The sequence below is a fragment of the Bubalus bubalis genome, chromosome 9 (genome assembly GCF_019923935.1).
Source record: "Bubalus bubalis isolate 160015118507 breed Murrah chromosome 9, NDDB_SH_1, whole genome shotgun sequence".
In the NCBI taxonomy this organism is placed as follows: Eukaryota; Metazoa; Chordata; class Mammalia; order Artiodactyla; family Bovidae; genus Bubalus; species Bubalus bubalis.
In genome coordinates this window covers 49384258-49407402 of record NC_059165.1, presented here as the reverse complement: position 1 = coordinate 49407402, position 23145 = coordinate 49384258, and the positions used below count along the sequence as shown (strand labels likewise).

The 23145-nt window shown below is 55.6% G+C and overlaps 1 protein-coding gene across 5 annotated transcripts in view; it reads left to right on the top strand.

The window, feature by feature from the left end:
* The window catches only part of NDST1 (N-deacetylase and N-sulfotransferase 1), an 88132-nt gene continuing 64987 nt past the window's right edge, over positions 1–23145 (top strand). The window contains exons 1-3 of one of the 5 annotated variants that reach the window (XM_044947446.1): positions 497–659; positions 1093–1151; positions 19377–19466. The gene's annotated coding sequence lies outside the window, so the exon portion shown is untranslated. Of the gene's footprint in view, positions 222–496; positions 660–1092; positions 1152–19376; positions 19467–23145 lie in introns of those variants that run through there. The other 4 variants (XM_025292405.2, XM_025292406.2, XM_044947447.1 and 1 more) reach the window with 4 other exon arrangements.

Genomic DNA, 23145 nt, shown 5'->3' with positions numbered 1-23145 from the left:
GTCGCCGAGCAGCACCGAATCGGCCGGGAGAGCCGAGGGAGAATCCGGGTGGAAGCCGAGAAATCCAGCCCCGATAGCAGCGCCCAGTCCCGCCCCGGCCCCCGCCCCGGGGTGCTCGCAGCACGCCCGCCGGCCGCTCGGGCCTCTGGCGCCGATCTCCGGCCGGCACCCACGCTCCACCAGGGGATCGAAACCCGCCTCCACCGCCGAGATTGGGGGAGGTAGGCGCTGGGGCCGGAGGGTGTAAGGGGAGGCAGGTGGGGGGGGGTCCCTTGGCGCGCGGGTTCACCCCTCTGTGCTCCGCGGGCCCGCGCGGGGGCGAGGTGGCGCGCCCCAACTTCCAGTCTCCAGGGAGACCCCCCCACCTCCCACCGCGGGATGAGGGGGTTGGCTGAGCGGTGCCCCAGCGCACTGCCGGGGGCCGGGACTGGGGGCTGGGCACCGGGAGGGAGGGCCTGGGGGTGGAGAGCCTGCGGAAGGCGGGGCGGCGGCGGCGGCGGCGGCGTGGAGCGAGGGTGGGAGCGGCGGGAGGCGGCCGCGAAGGGGTTAACCCCGGCCCGGGCCAGAGCCCCGCGGCGCGCGCTCGGCCCGGGGGACCCAGGCGTCCGGCGGCTCGCCGGGAGCGCCCCCTCCCCCGGGTGGCGCCCTAGCCGAGGCAGGTAAGAGGCTGGGAGGGCCGGGGCCGGCCAGTCCCCTGTCTCCGAGCCGGCGGGGCCCGAGTCGAGCCGGGCGTGCAGGCCGCGCGGGGCCCGAGTGGCTGCCGGCTCAAGTTTGGTGCGGGCGGGCGCCGGCCGGGCTCGCAGCGTCCGCGGGGCCCCGCGCGCGGGGGTGGGAGGACAAAGGGGTCGGGGACCGCGCGGGGGCCAGGGGCAGGCCGGGGTGCGGGCGAGGGCAGCGCGGCAGCTGTAGGTCACGGATAATGTCACTCACGAGGAATGCCCCCTCCCCCTCCCCACTCCCGAACAGGGGAAACTTTTGTCTGGCGAGGGAGGGGGTTAGAGGCCGGGTCCCCGTTTCGGAAGGGTAAGGCAGCCGGACCGGTTTTCCCTGGGTAGTGATCCGTCTGGTCTCTTAACTCCCCTCCTCCCTCAGGTTCTCGGGAGCAAGGACACCCCCGCTTTGAACGCTGCCCTTTAACAACCTGGGACGAGGTAAGAAGGGGGCGTATGTGGATGCGAGGGCTCTGGGACAAACTGGAAAATTGGGGACTGGCCTCCTGGCTCTTTCCCAGACTCAGGCTCCGGTGGGTCAGCGAGGAGCCATGCCAAGCCCAGGGGATATAGAGCCCCACCATCACACCCCCGTGCTGTACCCACCCGCCCAGAGCATTTGGAATGGCCTGGGCATTATTTTCCCTGGTTTGAGGTTCAGATTGATCCGAGTGCCTGTCACACAGCCCAGCTGTGTAAGCTTGGGCTGATTCCTTACCCTCCCCTAGCCTCAATTTTCTCACCTGTAGAATGGGCAAAGTGTAAGAACGGGCCAGGATAAGAATGAAATGAGAACCTGGGGTACCTTCGTAAGCAGGAGCATGCTTACATTCAACAAGTATGTGTCCTATGTGTACTATACGCCGGGCCCTGGGCTAATTGCATTATATACTCCATCTCGTTTAATTCTACCATGTGACTATCAGCAACATTTTACAGAGGGGCAAATTGAGGCACAGAAATTGGGAAGGTTACACAGGTGAGAAGCAGTGGAGCTTGGATTTGACTCCCCTCCCCCAGCCTGAGTCTCAACTACCGGGCTCTATAAGATCCTGCTGTGACTGATCTCCTTTTCCTTTGAAATTATCAGGACACCCTCAGCCTTTCCCTTACCCCCAGGTGTTGCTCCTGCCTTGGTTCTTATTATTGTGGGGGGCTGGAGCCTAGCGCTGGAGCCTGGGCCTGGCGCTGGATAATGGTCCAAGTTCTGTTGCTGGCTGGGACCATGGCAGCAACTCGCTTGTCGTGCGGGTGGTGCAGGGAGGTGTTCTACCCGGCTCTGGCCGGGGACAGCTGGCGGCTGTCTCTTCCCAGCACCCAGGGGACCGAAGAGCTTTCCAACTCCATTCGGACCAGGTCACTTTCAGATCAGCAAGGGGCAGAGGTAGGGCCAGGAGTGGAGCCCTTGGGGGTGATGAGAAACCTATGGCCAAGGGACTTACGTTCAAGGTGTCCTCTGGTGTGACTCATTGGCAGGGTCCTCATTGCAAAGGTGGTGGGCTGTTTTGGAGCCCCAACCCCAAGCGTCCTTGAGGATAGTCATGAAGGGTGGACTTTGAGCCCATGTCTCGATTGCAGAATCCTCATGGAAACTGCATGGGTTTCTGAGCCTAGAGGACACTGTAGGCCCTCAGTAAATAGCCCAGGAATCAATGTGGGGTGGCCTAGACTTTGACTTGCATAAGTGCTCTGTGCTAGCCCAGTCTTCTAGTGGCGGTACCATTCCATGACTATGGATCAGGCTCTGAGTAGGGACCTTGAGAAATTTATTTAAAAATAGAAAACAAATTGCTGGTTAGTAAACGACATATTAAAACAATAGAGTGGGAGTAGATAATGAATAAAGTTTTGGGGAGAGGAAAGTTTGTGCATTACTGTTCTAACTGCTCCAAGGGCTGTTCCAGCACTGAGTCTGGGATTTGCAGTGTCAATAGGCTTTTCCTGGACCCTGAGAGGAGGGGGTCCTCTTGGACTGACAGTTCATTGCCAGTTTGTAGGACCAAGAGGGGAAATTCGACTACTTAGCTAGACTTTAAGGGCACTCAGAAATGTGGGGGATTGAAAAGAGTCCTGAGGGATGGGAATGACCCTTGGTGTGTGGTCAGATTCTCCTTGTCATGATCAGAACAAGAGAATCAACAGGTGAAGGGAGGAGAAGCCAGCAAGAATGAAAAGATGGATGGTGAATCTCCAGCCACAGGGGTATGCAAAGACAGTTTTACAATCACAAGTTGAGGATGCAGTTAAAGGTATGAAATCATAGGCTGGGGGTTGACCTATGGGCAACTGAGAAACCCTGCATGTGGGACACTTAGGAATGGACTCTGGTTTTCGCAGAGCTTTCTCTGCCCTGGGCTGTGGACCTGCGTGACCCGTCTTGCAAACTTTGAGGTCAAAAACAGGCCTGTAAGCCCCTGGAGACCGGGCAGACTTCTGCTGGCTTGGGATTTGGTTTAGGATATGGCTTGAAATATCTGGAGTGTTTGGAGAACTTGGACATTCTTTACTTGAAATGGAACGTTCGGGTAATTTGTTAAATATGTATGGAAAATGTGGATGGGGGTGACTGGGAAATGAAATGGGGTGAGGTGCTGCTGCTTTCTGACTGGAGAGTCTGCTAATCTGATGGGGGAGGGAAGGCAAGGATCAAGTGATGGCGAAGAGGCAGGATGTGATCAGTGATAGATGGGCTTTGGAAGGTCAGTGGAGGGGAAAAGCTCTTCTGGTTATTAATGTCGACAGGGCTTCCTGGGGGAGGAAGTGCTTGTGAGGGTGCAGGCAGCGGGAAGGGGGGCAGTGGGAGGCAAGATCAGGTTATGGGGAGCTTGCAGTATCCTGCTCAGGAGTTTGGATTTTATTCTGTGGCTGGTGGAGAGGACAGAGGGTTGTAAGCAGCTCCTTGAGTTGGTGCCTGTTACTGTGTCTTGTGCCAGGCTCCTTACAGACGCTTCATTGAAATCTCACAATACCCTGCAAAGTAGCTGCTTGCTGCTTACCCCCAACCCCACCCCATCTTCAGATGAGGAAATGGAGGCTCAGAGGGGTTGAGTCACTTGCAGACCTGTGACTGAGCCCAGGTTTGAACTGTTTCTGCCCTCTTGTGCTGCTTCTCTTGGGGGTCATTTGGCTGGAGATAGTGGCAAGAGTGGCAGGGTTGAGACCAGCTCAGAGATGATGCTAATTGTGGTCCAGCAGAAAGTTGACCAGAGTCTGACTCAGGCCACAGGATGGACTGAGAGGGAAGGAGGGCGAGGCTACAGGCCTTGGTAGGTGCCTTGGGGATGGCGTCATCACAAGTGGCCTAAGGTTGGGGAAGGACCCATAAGTGGCCGTGTCACTGCTTTCAATTCCCTTCAGGGCTGTCTCTGGGCAGAGGGCATAATCTTGTCCTGTGTGGCTCTCAAAGGCAGAGACAGCAGCAAGGGTGACAGTGACGCTAACGGGCATAAACTGCCTGGGAAGACGGCAAGGTCCCGTTGCTGACAGCACGCGGAGAATCTGGAGAGGGTGCAGAGAGCGTGTGCCAGGACGGTCAGGCCTGGGTGACTTCTCTCAGTTCCCTTTTCACCCGGAGAATCTCAGCGTTTAGGGTGTGCTTGACCCACTTCCACTTCATTTTTCTCATTGCTTTTCAGAACTGCCCCTTCTGTGCATGTCTAGAAGTTCCTCTGCGGCGCTCTGCCTGGGAGAGCCCTTGCCCCATGGAAACCCTCAGCCCAGCTGCCCTTTCGGAGGCCCCTCAGGATTTCTATCTAGATCAGCCACCAAAGCCTGAATTGCCAGGGCCTGTGGTTTCACATAGACCTGGAACCTTCTGCCTTCCTTTCTCAGTCTGTGAAATGGGTTCAGTCTGTCTTTCCTCAAATATGAGGAAATAAGGCTGAATCATGAATCAGGCTGACTCAGTTAGGGGTTGGTTTGAAAGTGAGGAATTGGATGGGGTGAGATGTGTGTTTGGGGGGGCCAGGGGTATCTGCCTCCTTCCCCTCATTAGAGGTTAGAGTAGAGTCTCCCAGTCTCAGGGCTCACCAGCCAAGGTACTTTCTTCTGACTGTGGGGCTGTCACAAAGCTCTGTCAGCTTCAGCTTGGATGTTGGGAGCTTGGAAGAAGGGGTGGATGGGGGTGCTTTGGACTGTGTGGTGTTGGGGGTAGAGTCAGTCTGTCACCAGAGGGATTATAGAGGTCCCCAATGGCTCAGCGAGCGGTAAAGAATCTGCTTGCAATGCAGGAGATGCAGAGATTTGGGTTCGGTCCCTGGGTCGGGAAGATCCCCTGGAGGAGGGCATGGCAACTCACTCCAGTATTCTTGCCTGGATAATCCCATGGACAGAGGAGCCTGGCGGGCACAGTCCCTGGGGTCACAAAAGAGTCAGACATGACTGAGCGCACACACACACAGCCTAATGCTCTTATCTCATGAAGAAAAGTTTGTGTCCAGTTGCCTCCTGCACCTTTTTATTCCCGCTTGTTTTATTTGTTGATACAGATTGGATTAGTCTAATTTTAAATGTGCACTGCAAATGAACACTTATTTGAGGGCCAGGCATGGGAGGTGGGTGGCTTGCTGTGTGACCACAGTGCCCTATCTCCCAATCCCCCTAACCCTCACAAAGAAACTGTCCCCTTTCCCTCCCTGTGTGCTCAGTCCCTTCCTGTCTCCACATCTCTGCTCACAGAGAGGACGATGCTCCCCAGTCACTTCCGCTCACCCACCCCAGAGTCCCTCCCCAGCCAGTACCCAGCTCCAGCAGAACCTCTTTCTAAATCCACAGAGCTGGCACTGCCTGCTCCCTGCTTTCCATGCACAGTCTGTTATCTGGGCCTCTACAGGGACCTTCATACACCTGGTTTTGCATTCTGGCTCCTTAAGGACATGTCTCCTCTCCTCCAGGCTCCATGCTCTGGAGGCAGTAGCTGCAGGCAGCCCCTTTCTGCCCCAGTGGATTTGGACAGCTTTGCACAGTGGAGTCAGAAGTCCCAGGTTCACGTCCCAACTCTGTCATTGTTAGCTGTGGAATATAGATCACGTTATGTAAATCTCTCTGGGCATGGTTTTCCTCAACTGCAGAATGAGGATAGTAATAGTCCTGTTTTGCGGGGAGATGGTGTAGATCTGTGCCTGACCCAGTGTCAGAGCCCAGTAAGTGGGAGCTGTTCAGAGATAACAATGGTTATCATAATTATTGTGAGGTGATCTCTCTTTCCAGAGATGAAGGGAAGAATCTCTGGGGTTTCTAAGCTCTCTGTCTAATGACTTGAGGCTTGTATGGGTGAGGAAACTGAGACTGGAGAGAGAGGGCAATTTGCATGGGGCATGGCAGCTGCCCATCTCATTCTGGAAGCCTCGCAGGATCTCACTCTCTCGGTTACATCTGATTTTCCTTTTTTTTTAAAACTAATTTTATTTTGTACTGTCCTGGGTCTTCATTGCTGCACAGGCTTTTCTGTAGTTATGGAGAGTGGGGGCTCCTCTCTGGTTGTGGTGTGTGGGCTTCTCATTGTGATGGCTTCTCTTGTTACGGAGCACAGGCACGAGGGCCTCAGTGCTTGCATCTAGGGGACTCAGTAATTGCAGTTCCCGGGCTCTAGAACACAGGCTCAGTAGTTGTGGTGCATGGGCTTTAGTTGCTCAGTGACATATGGGATCTTCTCAGGGGATCAAACCTGTGTCTCCTGCATTGGCAGGTGGATTCCTTATCGCTGAGCCACCAGGGAAACCCATTCTTCTCTTCTTTCATGGTTGAGATGCTCAAGTTCTGTAGTTCCAGCCTCCTCCTTGGTGGCCTGTTGAGTGGTACCTGAAACTTGTGCCAGATGGATTGGCCCAGCTGGCAGGCCTCCTGACTGCCCTCAAGACCAGGGGCCCATACCCTAGACTGTGGGCAGCTGTGGAGGCTGCAACCTCTGTAGGCCTCCCGCCCAGCCTCCCTGTGCCCCAGGAAGGGGGAGAGGATGGTGGCAGGGAGAGGTGACCTGGGCTGGATCTCAGGGTGGGCTGATGGGGACACGCATTGAGAAGAGGCTGGGAACCAGGCTCTGGAGCAGGATAAGCTGGGTTCACATCTCTGCGGGGCCACTTCCTACTTGGTGGGACCCTGGGCGAGCTGTTGTAGGTTCTCATCTGTACAAAGGGGATGACTGTCCTCATCTCATGGCATTTAGAAAGAAAACACAAGGAGGATGCTTAGCTGCAAGCCCAGGCCAGAATAGATATGGTTACCGTAGCTGATGATGTAGTTAATGACCAAGGACCCCATTTTCATTCTCCCAACAACAGAAGGAGGTGGGCACTGTTATCACCCCCTTTAGCAGATGTGGTGACTGAGGCCCAGCGAGGTGGATGACTTGGCCTGGAGAGGTTCAAACTTGGCAGGTCTGTCCTTGCTGTCTGGTGGTTTCTGAGGGAACTGCTCCGGTCAGATGAAGCTGACTTGCATGAGGCACTGGAAATGCGGAAGCAGTCTGAGCTGGCCAAGATGGAAGGGGATGTGTCTGGAGGTATGGAGCAGAATCCTGCTGCTCCTTGCTGAGAAGTGGTGGAGACCTGAGAGGTCTGGCTCCGTGAGGCGTAGCATGGATTCTCTTCACTTGTGGGCCGGCCAAGGATGGGCCTGTCAGGGCAGGTCTGGGGTGGCGGTTGGTAGAGGTTTGCTGTGGTTATTACGCAGCCACCTCTGGTTTATGCTGCCTGCCCAGGCAGAGGCCAGGTGAGGCGAAATGAAAGTCGTCCTTACAGGGCCTTCTCTCTGGCTGCACCGTCTGCCCAGGTCCCCTTTCTCTTGCCCTTACCCCGGCAGCTCCTGCTCGTGTGTTTACAGGACTGTTAGCATCACCTGTTCACAGACGCTCTCCCTTATTCACCTGCATGTTAAGTCAGTGGTTCTCAAAGTTGGTTTCTGGACCATTGGCATCAGCATTACCTGGGAACTTATTAGAAATGCAAATTATCCAGCCCCACCCCAGACTTACTGAATCTGAAACTGATGAGTTAGGGAGGGGGGAATCCAACAATGTAAGTTTCTCAGGTGATTTCGATGCATGCTCACCTTCCAAAAGTACTTGGTTGGGTTAAAAAAAAAAAAAATTAATGCTTCTCTGGGCTCTGAACATATACAGACACCAGCAAATACAGGGGACCCAGAGGAAAGCCCAGTTTCTCTCTAGCCTGACTTCAGAGAGTCTCCATCTTGTAACAGCTTCCTCTGCCTGGGAAACAGTCTTGTGCCACAGTGATAGGGTTCAAGAGAACCCCAACATGCTTACAGGAGACAGTGCCAGGGCCACTTGGGAGGTTGGGGGACTTGCAGGTGGCAGACTCTGTGGGTGGCAAGGATGGGTGCCAGGAATAGGCTGGCTGACTGTGTTCTAGCACTGGGGGCAGAGAGTGGTTCCTGCTGCAGAGAAGGGTGTGTCCTGGGGTCGGGGGCACATGCATGCATGTGTGGTCACAGTGACCCGATGTGGTCCAAGAGGGCCATGGGGCCTTAGCTGTTACCAGTCCAATGGTTTTAAAGTGTCTCAGTCATTTTAATGATGGTGATCGTATAATTGCCACTCACATTTGTGGAGAGCTTGTCAATGCTTGCTAGGCACATCCATGTAATCTCTGGAGTAATCCCCAGAGTAATCTTATAAGGTTGGCATCATTATTGGCCCCATTTTACAGATGAAAATACTGAGGGCACATAGCCATAGGTGGTAGAAGTCTAGGAATTTTATTGTGGGGGCCTTAGAAGCGTGATCTCCTTGGAAGAGAGGCTATGGAGGATTGTTTTGGTGTGTTTGTGTAGCAGGCTTTATAGAACTGCATTCTATCATAGGAGTAAGTCAGGCTTTACTGAGGAGGGGTGATGGGATTGTGTGGGGTTGGTTAGGGCTCAAGCCTCCAAATCATGGCCTCCACTACAGACACTGTCATTCTCCCTGTCTCATGGATGGGCCATTTGAGGCTCAAAGAGGCGCTGAGCTGAGTTCCAGGCCCCACAGCTAGAGCAAGAAATAAAATCAGAGAGAAAAAACCTGGGTCTCCTCTGGTTTTAGCGGGAGGGTTTGGGGAGTTGTGATCAGAGAGCCCAGTGTGCGCCCTGCTGTTCTCATCTGCCTCCGTGTCTTTGGGTGCAGTGCAGGAGCATCCCTGACACAGTATAGGAAACCCTTCATCTCTCAGTGGGGAGCAGGGACCCACACAGGGCCACCCACCGTGTCACGATTGGGACCAGACCTGCAGCGCTCTCTGTTCTGACCAGGGGAGGCTTTGTTTCCTGAAAACTGTCCCTGCCCCCCACCCCTCCTTTGGCAGGCTGGGTAGCCATAGCCCTCAGGCTGGCCCAGACCAGTGCTGGGCTGGGGGTAGAGAAGGGTGTGTCCGGAGGAGAAAGCTGCCAAGGAGGGTGGGGCGGCATCCAAGGGGAAGAACATCAAGAAGCCCAGACCCCAGACGGAAACCAAATGTATTTTCTAGGTCCTGAGAGGATATTTGAAACAATGGAAGTAGAATGGGGGAAGTCAGACTATAAAAAGGGCTTCTTGATATCCTTACAGGAAAAAAAAAAAAGTCTTTAGGTTTGACTTTTGTTTCTCTGAAGGATGTTTATGTAACTTCCTGAAAGCAGGATCCCAAGGCTCTGTGAAATTTGTCCGGTGCTGCTGTTTATAGACTCGGGGCTGTGGCGCTGGGTAGGACTTGATACATTCGTCTTCCCACTTTATAGTTGGTGAAACTGAGGCTCTGACAGGTGGGGGTGCTGCCTGAGCTTGCACAGTGAGGCAGCGGGAGACTTGGGACGGGACTCCGGGTCTTGCAGTACCTTGTAAGGGGCAGTTGTCGTCACCTCTTGCTCCCATGGCACCAGCTGGCCTGGAGCCCAGTGGAGACTGTGGAGGGTCCCCTCTTGGAAACAGAGCCGCTAGAGCCTGGGCAAGGCCAGGTCTAACCTGTAGACAGGTGACCCACTGAATGGTGACTCTCAGGGTGGGGAAGCATGGTGGTAAGCTTGGCGATGCCACCCCCGTCCAGATGCTGGGGCCCAGCTGTGCACCGTCTGCCTAGCAGCTGGGAGCTGTGAGTCACTCCCAGTGGGTGCAGAGGCGGGGGCTATTGTATATCGTGATTCATTCTCTTCTCCCAGCCCTGAAGAAATGACTAGGCCCTGGGCCCTAATGCGTGCCCACGCCTGTGGACTAACGTGGCTGTCCATCTGGGCTCCAAGTTCAGAGATGAGGGGCTCAGAGAGCCTCGGGGAATCCCCTTCCTCCACTTCCCCCCAACTTTGGAGTATTCCATGCTTTGGATCCGCTTTGCTCCCCAGCTCAGGGCTGTATGAGCCCCTCAAATCTCCTGCAATGTTTTGTAGGCATTTCTGTGGATTATTTTTCTGCAGGGAGAATCTGTAGGTTTCATCAGGTTGTCAGAGGACTCAGTGGCCCCCAAAGTGCTGACAGGAGGGCAAGGGGCTGCATGCATGCCCTGAGGGTTTGAGAGAAGGCAGCTGAAAGCCAGTATGGTTCTCGCAGAAAGTAGCCTGATGGCAGTGTAGTTTCATGGTTCGTTGTGTGGTCTTGGAGGCCACTGTTGGGTTCTGAAAACTGGCTCCTCCTCTGAGCCAGCTCTGGCCTCACCTTGGGTAAGTTAGTATGCCTGTGCTTCAATTCCCCCATCTGTAAAGTGGGAAAAATGAGAGTAGTTATCTACAGGTGTTGTGGACTTTTTATATAAGATAAAGATAATATGTGTAAAGGATTTGTGCTCTGCCTGGCACAAAGTAACCACTTGGTTAAAGTTTGCTGTTATTATCAGTTTCAGCTTTGCTGCTAATTTGCTGTGTGATCCTGTTAAGTGCCTTATCTTGGGGTCTTAGTCTCCACCCACAGCTCTGTTGGGCTTTTCAGGAGCTGCGGGGCACAGTTGAAAAGCAGCAGTGGGCAGGGGGAGGCGGGGGAACCTTCTGCATCCTGGGTCTCCCCAGCCCAGGCCCTCACTGGTGCCTTGAGGCAGGATTATGTAACCAGTGGGGCCTGGCCAGGCAGGACGGGATTCTCAGCCTCATTTTGTCCTCCATTGTCTCTTCCTCTCCCTTCCCCACCGTGGGGCTGTTACATTAGCTGACCTGTTCCTCAAGCTCCAGGGATGAAATCGAACCCGTGCTATTCTGCCACCGACTGGTTTAGTTAGGAGGTTTGCTGGGCAAGTGGCCCCTCCTGCGGCCACCTGGGGACAGACAGAGATGATGCCTCTGTGCCTGCTTTGGGGATGGAGACCAGGATTCCTTTTTAGGGGGATGGGCAGGCTATAGGCTGGCGGGTGGTGCCCTTGACCCATGGTCCTTATGGCTTGAATTGGTACGCCACCTGCCCCCCACCCCGCCATGACTCCCTCCCCAGGAGTGACCTACCCGTTCCTGCAGCCCAGCGCCAGGCCTCCTCTCCCAGGAAGCCTTCCCTGGTATCTCGGCTACAGGGAGCCGCCTCTTCTGAGCTTTGCATTCTGTTCTCTGTAAGAAAACAGAGGCCGCAGACTGGCAGGCCACATCCACCCCAGGGGCAGATTTTACTTGGCCCACACCAAATATTGAGCTAGTTGCCAACAGGAGATTTTACGTAAGATCTCAACTTCTGGCTTTACTTCAAAAATGAGAAGATTGTAAAACTTTGAGCCTATTTCTCCAGTGGCCACTACTGGAGATGCAGCACGTAAGCTCCACTTCGCCCCATCCCTCCCAAGCCACTTGGCACACTTGCACAGTCTTTCTAGCCTCCTAGGCATCTGAGTTTTCAACCCTGTCTTGTAGGCACGGCTGGCTCGCTCTCCTGTGCTGTGGTATGGTGCCCTGTCTGTCAGCTTTGTGGGCTCTTTGAGGGTGGTGGGGGATAGCTGACACCTCTCTCTGTCCCTTCAAGCACTGTGCTCAAGCTCAGGACTGCATACACAGCAGGAGCATAATAAGTGTTTCCTTTATGAACGAAGGCGGGGCATTGCTGAGCCTCACCAGCTGTGAAGATTCCATTTAATGGAAGCCTCTGGATCAGCCTGCCCCGTGGCCTGAGAATCCTCCTCCCAGATAAGCTGTGACTGCTTAGCCACTGACCCCGGCAGCTTCTTAAGCTGGGGATAAACAGTCACTCAGAGAGTCATCCCCATGCTGCAGTATAAGCAATGAGAGGGACATTTCCCCTGCAGCTGTCTCCACCTTCCACTCTCCCCCAGGGCTTGGAGGAGCTTCGGGGCAGAGGGAGGCTGGGATCAGCAGCCTTTGGATGGCATCAAGTGCAAACCTCTGCATCCTGGGGAGATGGGAGATGGTGGGGGAGAGTCAGTTCAAGTGTTTACTGGACTGGGTTTTCCCTCCTTCAGGCCTTTCTCTGCTTTATTCTTCTCCTAGAGAATGTGCTTTAACCCCCAGCTTCTTTGTTCAGCTATCTATCTGTGTAAGGCTTATTTTACTATTTTAATGGAAATCCTAACTTTCCCTGGAGACCAGCTAAGATGTCCCCTCTTGGAAGAGGTCTTAGCTGAGAGGTCACAATTGTTCTGGGTATAAGAAAAATCTGGGAAGCTTTTTTTTTTTTTTTTTTTTAAAGAAAAAAGCATGCAGATTTCTGACCCTCATCTTTGAGTCTTTCAGTCCAGAGTATAGTGTCCCCCTCCTAGAGGATTTAGATGCGAGGCTCTATAGACATGCCTTGAAGACCCTATCTTGGCTTAGGGAGCCCAGGGCTGGAAGGGTGGACCTCTGGGTATGTTTGTGCCATGTGACATCTCGTGCCCCTTTCCCTCTCTGGGCTGCTTTTTCACCTTTTGTGCACTAACACGCTGGGTTAGTGTGCACTAACACTCTGGTGGTTGTAACTGAAAGTATCTGGAGCACCATCCTGGGAGAGGTTGATGGGGGGATCTGGGCAGGTGTCAGAGTCTGGGCCAGGCCCAGAGGGATTTAACACTGCTCAGGTGACAGCTCGGGAGAGGAGGGCCCTGATGGCAGGGGAGGAGGCAGGCTGGAAGCCCGGGTCCCAGTGGGCAGGGCCTGTGCCCAAGAAGGTTGGAGGACTGTCCTGGGCTGCCAGTGACCTGGCCACAGGCTCAGAGGCTGGGTGGTCTGGTGGCAGACAGGCTGAGGCTTCAAGCATGGGCCGGCAGAAGTCATTTACAGGTGGGTACGTCGAGGTACGCGGAGGGAGGGACGTCCCCTCCCTCCCACGTGTCTCACGTGGTTATGTGGAAAGCCAGGCTTGGACCCAGGTCTTCTGACTCTCAGGCGAGGATCCACTCCTCCGTCCTCACCTCTCTCCTCAGGGTCAGTGCCAGGCCCCGCTGCGTACCCACCCCCCCCACCCCGCCCCGAGCTGGGACAGTCGTCTGGTTGTCTGTGACAACCTCGAGGCTTGGCCTGGAAAAGCGAAGCCACCATCGTCATAGCCACCCTGGAGGCATGAAACCGGTTGGGTGTGCAAATTACCCCTCAGACATCCTCCATCCCATTTTTTTTCATTTTTCCTTAAACTGTCTCCAATGGGCCAGCTGCCTCTGTGCCCGTTTCCGCCTGGCACTGGGCTTCTTGCTCTTTATTCTGAGAACAAAGCTTCCTTCTGATGGTCCTCCTACTGACAACAGGAGAAGGGCAGGCGTGGCACTGGGCCTCCCTCCTCCACCTCCCCTGGCTGGGGGCCTGGGGCAGCCTTTGTCAGATGCCAGACCCCGGCAGCACTGGCGGGCTGGCGGGGGGAGCCCAGCTGCAGCCCAGTCCATGTTCCCGCTGGGATGGGAGCTGCCCCATGGGCCCAGCTGTCAGACCCAGAAGTAGCCAGAAGAGTGGGCACAGGCATCAGATAGGGACCAGTGTAAGCCCTGTTCAGGTTCATGGCGTTACTTGTTCCAGGACTGCCCATGTGACAACTGTCAAGATTCCAGCTGGTACAGGCAGAGTCTCACTTCACCTCCAGGCTCTCCTGGTCTCCTTGGGGCTGAAGAAACCAAAGATGCTCAGATGAGGGCAGCCATAGTCCTCCCGCCAACACATTTTTATTGAGCATCTACTTTGTCCCGGGCACTTTTCTGGGCACAGCAGTGAACAAACAGACCAGGTCCCTATTTTGGACTTGGGGGTGACATTCTAGTGGTGAGAGAGAGTCAACAAACTGATGAATAGTGGCTATTAGTCAGGTGGCCAGAGTGCCTGCCACAAAAACAAAGCTGTGTTGAGTGAGTGGCTCTGCTGTGTTTGGGGTGGGGGTCATGGAAAATCTCTGGTGAGGGGACGGGAGACTCCAGGAGGGAGCTAGGGAGCCACAGGGTGTGTGGGGAAGAGCATTCCAGGCAGAGGGCGCAGCTGCACAAGGCTTCGCGGCAAGAGGGTTTGGGATGTGCTCGAGGAGCAGAAGACTGGCGTGGGGAGGGGCAGAGTGAGAGTGGCCCTAGGAGGAGAGGCGGCCAGCGCGGGCCGGGGAGGACTTTGCTGTTGAGTCTGAGTTAAGGGGAAGCTGCTGAGGGGCCGGGGCCCAGGGCTGACTCACGTTTGCGGGCGGGGAGAAGTCAGGAGGGTGGAAGCAGGACACAGCCAGGCCGGGAGGGAGCGAGGTGTGGCGGTCACACAGGTGGCAGTACAGCTCAGCGTGGCAAGGGGTCGGACTCCGAAAGGGTTTCTCAGGATGGATCAGATGGGGGGCGTGGGAGGAAGAAAGTGTCAGTGGCAAGGTTTCTGGTCTGAGGGACTGGAAGGACATTTATGGAGATAGGAAAGGCTGCAGGATGGCAGGTTTAGGGAGAGAAATGGAGATTTCAGATCAGATATGCTAGTTAGGGGCATACCTGGGGGAGGGGAGACGCATGGGTAGAGGTTTGTCCTGGGTGTTCCTGTTGTTGGAGGGGTGTGGGGGTGCCCTGGAGGACCTTCCAGACTCTTGAGAACCTGTCTGTAAGAGCAGCATTTCCTGGGCCTTTCATGTTCTTTTTCTTTCTTTGTAAACCTGCTCCTTTCTCCCCCTTCCTTCTGGACAGAGGAAGAAGGCAGATTCTGAGGGCTCATTGTCTTGGCGGTGGTCCTGGCCTTTCTGCCTGGTGTGTTTCCTTGGGTGGGGGTTCCTCCTGGGGTGGGTGGCGTTGGGGGAGTCCTCAAAGAGGAAGCCGGAGGCCTCAGGCCTTTCCCTGCCTTGGTTACCAACAGAGAGAGGTTTTTCTCTGTGCTTTGGTTTCCCCTCAGGCATATGGAAGTGTTAAGCTGGCCCCAGGGTTCTGAGGGTGGCAGGGAGCACTTGAGTAGGCCGAACGCAGAGGTTAAGAACCTGGCTTAAAGTCCAGTGTGGATGTGAGTCCTTGTTCTGCCACCTGGCTGTGAGACTCTGGGCCACTGGCGTAACCTCTCTGAGCCTCAGTTTTCTCATCTGTGGAAACAGGCCAACCATAGTACCTGCATCCTGCATCAGAGTTTCTGTGAGGGTTAAATGAGAAAACGCACACAGCCACGGCCTCGGCGCACACCACCGGCAGTGAACAGAGGCTGTTAGTAACAGTGGCTGTGCAGTGGGTCAGGTTAAGGGGCTTTGCCCGCAGGTGGTGGGAGCCATGGCAGGCTGTAGAGCAGGAGACTGGTTCACACGTGCTCTGAGGAGGCAGCTGTGAGTTTGGCTGACCCCCGTCCACCTGCAGGAGTGACAACTGAGGGCCACCCCGATGGACTATCCGCCCTTCCTTTAACTGGTGGTCTTCACTGACGTGGCGTGGGCAGCTTCTGCCTTGCGCACGTCCTGTGGGAATGGAGGTGGTCATTTTCCCTAAGATCTCCTACAGAACCCCTTGTCTCTACATCCCAGTGGCTGACCTTAGGGAATGTGAGTGTGGGGCTTTGAGGGGTGGGTGACGTTGAGTGTCCTCAGGTTGTCTGGACAGGATCAGGGCAGGGCAGGCCTGGAGTGACATTCCACTGGGCACTTGGATGTGACCTCGGTTCCTGGTCTGGGTCCAGCCCGGCTGCTTACTCCACTGGAGCCATGGAGGGGTTGACAATGGGTGGAATGTGGCCCCCTTAGGACCCACACTTCAGTGGTGCCCAGGCATGCTGACCGAGCCCTGTGCTTTTGCAAGCCTGTTACCCAGCAGTTGACTCGTGCCAGGACAGCCAAGGACATTTCAGATTCCCCCGTGGCTGGCAGCCAGGCTGTCACCAGGCATTGCTTGTTTTCCCAGGGTCCAAGAGTTTTTCGAGGTGGAGAGGGCTCTGGAGATATTCCAGGGACTTTTCTTAACAGCTGGGTAAATTGAGATCCAGAGAAAGCAAGGCACTTGACCAAGGTCTCACAAGGCCGCCTCCCTCCCATCTGTCACCTCCCTCTGTTCCCATGTCCCTTGCTCAGACTCCTGGCCTCCTGCCTGGATGTTTGTAACAGCCTGCATCTTCTGGGCTCTCCAGGAGCTTTGTTTGTCTTCCTGTTATCCTAATCTCGCCATAACCTGCAGGCACACATGCTGTTTGAGTGTGTCTGCTCTCCTTTCCCCTCTGGTCCCAGAGCGAGCACAGAGATTCCAAGGCAGGCCTCAGAGCCAGGCTGACCTCCGGTTGAATCTCCTCTCTGCCCCATTCTAAAATGGTGAACTGGGGAAGATACGCCATGTTTCTGAACTGCAGTGTCTGTGAAATGAGAACAGTGGCAGTAGTTTGTGAAGCTGTGTTGATGGTTAAATGAGATAACGTGAAGGGTGGGTGTAACACCGACTCAATGGACATGAGTTTGAGTAAGCTCCAGGAATTGGAGATGGACAGGGAGGCCTGGCGTACTGCAGTCCATGGGGTCGCAAAGAGTTGGACACGACTGAGTGACTGAACTGAACTGAATACCTGCACAGAATGAGCTCTCAGAAACGTTCGTTAGTGGGAGCTCCTTGGCGGTCTAGTGGTTAGGAGTTAGTGGTTTCAGTGCCATGGCCCAAGTTCAGTCCCTCATCGGGAAACTGAGATCTCACAAGTCATGCAGCATGGTCAAAAAATAGGCCCATCAGTGCTGGTTGAACTGAAAAGGGCATGGAGGAGTAGACAGAGCTCCAGACCTGAGGCAGAGGGTGTGGGCTTCAAGTTCACTGCCAAACGTTGCCTCACTGTGTACTTGGGAAGTCACTCTTCCTCCAGGAACCCCACTTTCCTCATAGCAGAAAGAGGGAAGAAATCCCTGCCATGATCTTAGAAGCTTGTCATGTGATGCCAAAGCAGCATCTGTGAAAAAGCTTTGCATTTGTGTGATGATTTAAAAATGGCACAGTGGTGGCGGTGGTGTGCTGGTGGTGACGAGGACTTTGTGGCCACAGTAGTGGACAGCTGGCCAGGCCGGAGGCTGGTCAGTCTGCAGATGCTCAGCACCCACACAGGCTTCCCATGCCTGCCTCTGCTCCCGCCACCTCTGGCAGCCCGCCTTTTGCATTAGCCTCAGCATTGCACCCTCAAAGACGTGGGAGGTGCAAAGACCCAGTAGCATCTTCTGAGCCGTAGTGAGTTCTGGGTTATCTGGCGGATCCCGTGGAATGTAGGATTACAGCCAGGCCCTGGTTCGAATCTCAGCTTAGCACTTCCCGACTGGAAGCTTGAGCCAGTTGCTTTACTCCCGTGAGCCTCATTTTCCACATTCGTGAAATGGGGGCTTGATGAAGCAGAGGCCAAGCATTTAGGAAAGGGCAGAGCACACGGTTACATAGAGATGTTATACCATGCTTTCTGCCTGGAGCATGGTGCCTGATGGGCTTCTGGATGGCGGGAGTGGGCGCCACTGTGCCCGTTTCTGGGGCTGAGAGGGGAGGTCGGTTATGCTCCCTGCAGAATTGCCCAGCTTGGGGTTAGGTTGGCCCATGGAGTCATCTGGCACCATTCCATTTTACTGGTGAACACAGCAAGGAGGGAGTGCTTGGCTGGGCTCATTGGCAGGTTAGTGGGAGGCTGGGCCTAGGGTGAGGCGAGGGAGGCACTTAGAGGCAGACTGAGAGGAGCATTCAGGTGCTGCAGTGAGACTCCTGGTGCCAGGTAGGTGCCCGCCAGCACCGGAGAGCGGGCACCTGCTGCCTGGATGCCTCGTCCTGGCTCAGTGGAGGACTAGAACACCAGTCTCCGGACCCCAGGAATCAGCCCCCGAGCCTTGGGGGTGTGTGGACACCTGCAGGGTACTTTGTAGAGCCTCACCCAGGGCCCCTTGGCCTCTTTAAAAGGGGCCTTGGATAAGTAGTCACCTGCCCGATGCTGTTTACTCTGTCTCGGCTCTCTAGCTGTCTGTGATCCAGAGAGAGCAAGGCCCTCCCCCTCCCCCACCTGCTGCCCCTTCCCCTGCCAGCTGCGCCTCCGAGTGAGCATCCGAGCCCTCACCCGGGAGGGGAGGCATGTTGGCAGCAGACTCCTGTCGCGGTGACAAGCCCCAGCGAGTCTGGAGGGACGAGGGTGCTTTCATGCGGGTCCTGATGAAGCCTCCTTGGTATCAGCAGGCCTGGCTGGTACCCACCAGGCCTCCAGGAGATTAGGGGGCTTCTGGGGCTCCAAGTGCCTCAGGCTTTCCTTTCCTCTTTGTTGACCCCAGAGCTCCTGGCTTCCCTCCACTCTGGCCACGGGGCCCGGAGGCTTCTCAGCATCCCCCAGGCTTTTGTGCCTCTAGGTCAGTCTCCCCATCACTACCGCTGAGCCACAGGTGACTTGTTATGAGGTGGCCAAGGCTGCTAATCCCTGCAGGAGTTCCTGGGATCACTGCGGGCTGGCAGGAGCCTGGGCCACCCTTGTGGTGTGATGTGAGTAGCCTTGGACAGTCAGCAGTGTCGATCCCCGGACCCTATACGTTCAAACATGTCATTAACGCCGCACCACCCCCCCCCTCCTCCGCGCCCAACTGCTACTCTTGGAGCCCGAAATCCTGGCCTCTCGTGCTCTCCTTGGCATCCTCTAAAAAGGCAGATACGTTCGCAGGTGTATGCTCTTACATGTTTGCAGCTGAAGAGCAAACCCAGGCTAGCCTGGCCCTTGTCCAGCTGCCTATGTGACCATGGCCCAATTGCTTCTCCTCTCTGGGCTTTGTTAAGGCCCTTTTCCGCTCTAGAGCCTCTGCGCTCTGGCAGTTACCCTTCTTTCTCCTCTGTTGGGGTTGGTGGGGGCAGTGACAAGGGCCTGGCAGCTGGGGTGGGGGCCAAAATGAGGCGCTTTGACCACCTACTGGCCCTGTAGGGGCTATCAGTCCTGCTTCCTCTTCGTCTCAGGACAGGTGGGGAAACTGCGATTTGGATTGGGGGACGGGCCCTGCTTTGATCACATAGGAAGTCAGGCAGAGCTGCAGTCAGAGCCCAGTTACCCTTGCTGACGGCAAGGGCTCATCCACTCCGGGCTGCCACCCTTGAAAGGAACGTGAGGGCCATCGGCATAGGGTCAGGGACATACTTTCTCCTCTTCTGTGGAAGCCACCTCTCTCAGGGCGGGGGTGAGGGCGCGGGGTCCCTGCCTGCTGTAGGGTCCCCTGGCGTGGGACGGAGTCAGACGAGGCATCCTCTTCCTGAGGTTCACGAGGGTAGGGATTGGTGGCCTCTGGCAAGGGATGCAGTATGGGGGAGGCCTGGAGGCTTCCGGGAACGTGGTTGGTGGCGCGGGGTGCCCCTGGGCCACCCCCTCCCAGGGAGGGGACTGGGCTGACAGTAATGCCATTTGTCCTGGCTCTGGGATTAGGCGCGGCTGTGTTAAGTGAGGAGCAGGGAGCCATTACAAGGACACGGCGACATAAAGTGGAGCGGAGCTGAGCGGCTGCCTGGAGCTCTGGTGGGTGCTGTCATTTTTCTCCCTGGCCTCCCTGCCCCGTCTGACCATGGCCTTGTGTGCCCTCCCTCCTGTGCAGTCCTCCCAGGTCTTTCTGATGTGTGTGTGTCCACAGTGTGTTCATGCTCATACCCACGCAGGACGGGGCCTGGGGTGCAGCAGTGGTCCCCAAGCCTGGCCCTGGGGGTCCTGTCTGCATACAGGACCAGAAGCGGGTACCTCAAGGATCTCCACCACCAGGACTGCCCCAGGGAGACAGCCCAGGGCCGATCTGGCAGACTCCTGACTGAGGAGAAGGAGACTGTGGCTGAGGGGTGGAAAGGACGGGCTCAGCTTCTCTCTGCGCTTCTCCTGACAGCTCAGCAAGTCCACAAATCCACCTGAGGCCAGCAGGTCTGGGAGTTAAAGATTTACCACAGGCCCTGGGGGTGCTGGGGTCGTGAGGTCCCCGGGTGCTCCGAGGATACCTTCGTGGCTTCAGTCCTGTCTAGATGGTGAGGATATGGCTTGTCAGAGTCAAAAGGCTGCTGCGGACTTTCTGTGTTCGTTCTTTGTTTTGGCTGTGCCAGGTCTTAATTAGGGCATGTGGGATCTAGTTCCCTGACCAGGGATCGAACCTGGGCCCCCTGCATTGGGAGCACGGAGTCTTAGCCACTGGACCACTAGGGATCCCTCTATGTTCTTAACTTGACTTTTGGGGAGGGGGTCGTTCACAATCTCTGTGAGTTTGTGTGGAATGTGGCATCTGTCTGCAGAGAGTCTGCTGACAGCCTTCATGAGATTCTCAAAGGGTGCCGTAACCCCCAGAGGTCACAAACTTCTGATCTAATCTGTACCCCTTGCTGTCCAGTTGAGGAACAGGCTCAGAGAAGGAAAGGTATTGCCCGGAGGGAGCCGGTGGACACAGTGGGATGCTGATGGTACTCCAGGCCCATGTGGAGTTTGCTTCCTCCTCCAAGAGTTGGAGGCCCTCATCCCATCCTGAGTACACATGTTTCTCAGGATCTGTCCAGGGATCGTATGGCAACCTGGGATGGGCAAGAGAGGGTGGGCAGGGGCTGGGGTTGGCCAGCGTTTCCCAGCTCCCCTGCAGGGCTGGCAGACGGGGAGGAATGAATAACGGTAAACTCGTAAGTACTTCCTTGAAAGAAAACGACGAATAACTGAGATCACGGTTGGGCAGTGCTTGCCGTAGTATCTGGTGTGTAGCAGACCTGTGAGGCATGCTGGTCCCCATGATCCTTCGAGTTGGCCTTGTTAACTCAGATCTCCTGCTTCTGACCCTCACCACCCAGCTCTCCTCTTCCTCAACACGAAGCCTCTGCCTGGGGCATGGAGGCAGCCTTCCTGTCTCATGTTGTGGGGTCTCTGCCTGTCTGGGATGGGGCAGGGGATGGTCAGGACCCTCAGGCTGAGGTCCTGCCTCTCTGGGGACCTGTGGTACCTCATCTGTCCATGAAGGAAGGCTTTCCTGTTGCTAGGGATGCCGATAAGCCTGCATTGAGGCAACTGGGGCCGGTCACCTGCAGGGAGCAGGAACCTACCCGTCCCTGGGTAGGTTCTGGGCTGCAGACCTAGTTTAGGAATGGTGTGGAGTGCTGGGCAGCTGCACAGAGGCTGGGGCTCCAAGTGGGCCGGCTTGGGGTAGTCCTAGCTCTGCCCTTGCCCAGCTGTATGACCTTGAGTCAGTTGCTTCATCCCCTCTCTGAGCATAGATTTCCCCTCTGTGAAGTGCACGTATCAGTGACACCACCTCTCAGGGTGTGAGGATTGGGTGTGATGAATCAGGGGAAGCCAGCGTCTGGCTGGCAGGGTACCAGGAGTTCAGTCAGTGTCGGCTGCCATCAGCGAGGGAGGTTAGGATATTTGCAAAGAAATATCTTACTGGTTTTTTTTTTTCTTTCCCCCAAGTGCCAGTGATCCAAGACTAAGAGAAATAGCTGGGAATGAATTTGACTGCATAGATGGATTTGGGCGTTGGGTGGAGACAGCCCTATTTTGAGGAGCTCTGTGGGCTAATGAAGAGCATGCTCTGTGAGGGTCCTGCCCGCCTTGGTTTGCCTGAGAGCTCCAGCGGGGCCAAAGGGCAGCTGCTCCTGCGCCCTCTCACTCCCCACTTTGCCGCCCTGCTGTCTTGTTTGTTTGCTCAGTAAACCCTATTTTCAGAGCTGGTACAAAGGTACACTCTCAACTCAGGCCTTGCGGAAGAAAGACAAATTCTCAACAAGTAGGGGGTCTCGGTTCTTGAGATTTTTGTTGGGCATTCCCCTCCGGGGAACCCAGAACAGATCCCAGGTTGGGAGCTGGGGAGTGAACCAGTGCTTTATGGTTTGTTTGCTTGTTGATTGATGCGTGATTTGTGGGTCTGCTTGCAGGCAGGATCGTGAGAGGCTGCTTTTGATGTTAAAAGACACATAAGATGCTTGAAAACAAAAACAGAAAGTGCAGCATTTGAAGGGAACAGAGGACGGGGTGTGCAGGCACTCGCCTGTGTCAGCTGTCCTCAGTGGACTTGGAGGGCACGTGCTGCTGAAGGATGGATGGGCTGGGGAGATTCCCAGCTACCACTCGTTAGCAAGCCCCAGACCGCTCTGGGCCTTGGTTTCCTCATCTGTCAAATGAAGGGTTTCCTCATCTGTCAAATAGTGGTGTAGTGAGGGGTAAATAATAGCATGTAGTACAGGCATATCATGTCTAATACATGGGAGTTCATGCTTTAATACGTTTAGCTTGGCAGTTCATTGTAGCAGATTGAAAAAGGGAAAGGTCATTGGCAGGGGCACTTCACTCTTACGTACCTACCATGGGTGGGTGATCACTTCTGCCTTGGAAAGCTTTTGTTGAAGTTGGGGCCCAGTGTGCTAGTCTTGATTGCAGCTGACATCTCTGGCACATTAGTCTGGCCCTGCATGGTGGGGTACAGGGCAGGACAGCTCATCCAGGACTTCTGAAATTCAGAGCTGGTAGAGTCAACTCTCAGCTGAGGCTGGCCTTGGAGGAGGATGTGTAGGCTTTTTTTGTGGATAAGAAAATGGGCCAAGGCAGGTGGGGGTGGGGCAGGCCTGGCAGGGCAGCCCGAGGTGGTCCTTTCATCTCTCTGGGCCTCCGTGTCCCCGTGTGCTCACCGCAGGGTGGGCCATACACTCTGCAATCCTGAGACCCTTCAGCCAGACTACCGACCGTCCCTTGGTGGCAGCCGTGGACTCCAGGGTGACGGATAGGCAGCCCTTTGGCCCCCAGCCAGGCGGCGCTGCGGGGCTGTGGGGGGTGGGGCGTGCGGCAGATTCCAGCAGAGGAAGGGATTTGCTTCTGGTCTCGGCCTCCCAAGGGTGTGATTTCGCCAGAGAAACTCCTGCACAGCTGGGAAGCAAATGTGAAGGATTTTCTTTGCTATACATGTGGTGGGTGGGGCAGGCTGGGGCCGGGTAGCTGGTGGAGCAGAGTGACTGTGGGGTGTGGCTGGGTAATGGGTGGTGGTGTGACTGTGCTGGGGGTGTGACAGGCTGGGAGGGGCCGAGTCAGCTGTGGGGAACGGCCCTGGGATTGCGTGTGGGGCTCCCAGTGCCCAGCCAGCAGCCACTCCTCCTCCCTGAGGCTGAATGCCCATTCACATACTTTTGAGCCTGTTTGTGGGCTCTCCCCGCACTTCTTCTCAACTCCCCACCCCATCCTTGTGCCTGTG